We start from the raw sequence: 1,717 nt of genomic DNA, 5'->3' as shown, positions 1-1,717 counted from the left end.
ATTAATTTTTGTAATCCCTACTTCTTAATCCAAAAAGCTTAGAAAGAATAATCTTTTAAAACTATTGTTACTTTTAACTCCTTTTTGAACCCTAACACAATAATGGTCACCTGGTATTCTTGTGCACATTATTTATTACCTTATCTTTAAATTTTACATATTCATTTAGCATCAAACTTATATATAGAATTTGCATATTTGTTTGTGTGCCACTTTAGTGTTGTTAATTTATTGTAGCCATATGCACACTATTTAGGTAAGTTTAGGAAAAAAAAGTAAATAAATATGTTTAATATTTATCATATCATAATTAAAATACCAATGAAATTTCAACGATACTCTTAAAACTAATTTGTTCGTGTTAAAAATTTTTAAATTAAATTTCTTTTCTAGGTGATAAATAAATATCATAATTGATTAGCGTTTATAATGTGTCCACTTATTCCAAATTCATAAAAAGCATTTAAAATCTTATGTTATTCAATCAGTACTAGTTGAGCCTCCAAAATCTTTCTCTTATAAAAATATTGTAAAAAATCTCTCTAATAAAAACAACGGATTGACTTTTGTTTTTATAAAACTTAAAAGAAATTTCATCACAAATTTTGCCAAATAGAATCAACAAGACTAGTATTGAGAAAGGAGATTCATGCAACTTGAAATTTGAAAGAGTTTGTTTTTAGTTCATAATTAAACTTTTTACAACTCAATAAAATGAGTTATGATTGAAGTCATGAGAATGAAATTACTTATGGAAAATGAACCTACCAATCCTTAATTATCATACAACAATTTAGCTTTTTGCAAATGTGAAACCTAACATAAGTAAAGTGATGCCAAGTAAAATATCACCAATCAAAACTATGTTCATGATATTACATGTTGAAAGTCATTTAACAAATTCAATAGCTCTAGTAACACAATAAATTCCACTTCCACAATCATAAGTCAAGGTTCAACAATATTAAAGTGAATCGAAGCAAGTAATGCACATAATAAGTACGACTTATATATATATATATATATATATATATATATATATATATAAAATTTTGAACACAACTAAGCCAAGTTTTTTCCTTTAATCTAAAAAGTTATAGCTTGATTCATGCTATCATTAAATGAAAAGTTAAAAGAATTATTAGAGGTCATGGCCTAAATACCACTCACATAAACCATAAACATTTTGGATAAAAATAGGATGATATCTTGATGAAAGTCCTAAGCATTAAACTTTAACTAAAGAGAGTAGAATGATTCTACAAAACTACATTGAGCATTATAAACTATAGTCTCTCTTAAACAAATTTATCGCCATATAAAATAAGAATTAAAATATTGTAGAACTTTAGCAAGAACATTAGTAGTATTTAGTTTTCGTAACGACATCTTGATTATTTTATAATGACTCCCCTTAATATTAAATATTTTTATTTAAAATATTATGAAATTTTTAATAAAAATATATTTTTATTATTTAATATATACTCTTGATGTATAAAAATTTATTAATATATTTTGTTGTAAGAAAATATAAAAATTAATAAAATTTCATTTATAACACGAGTTTTAATGCCATATTATATTTTTAATGATAAAATATGATATAAAATATTTATTTTAAAATAGCTGAAAACTATAATTTTTATTTAATAATTATATCATGACTGTTAATATTTTTATACTTTTTTTAAAAAGATTTACATTTATTTATAAA

Source organism: Abrus precatorius, unplaced genomic scaffold (genome assembly GCF_003935025.1).
Source record: "Abrus precatorius isolate BTA unplaced genomic scaffold, Abrus_2018 Scaffold2, whole genome shotgun sequence".
In the NCBI taxonomy this organism is placed as follows: Eukaryota; Viridiplantae; Streptophyta; class Magnoliopsida; order Fabales; family Fabaceae; genus Abrus; species Abrus precatorius.
The sequence above is the reverse complement of the archived record's forward strand: the minus strand, read 5'-3'. Positions refer to the sequence as shown.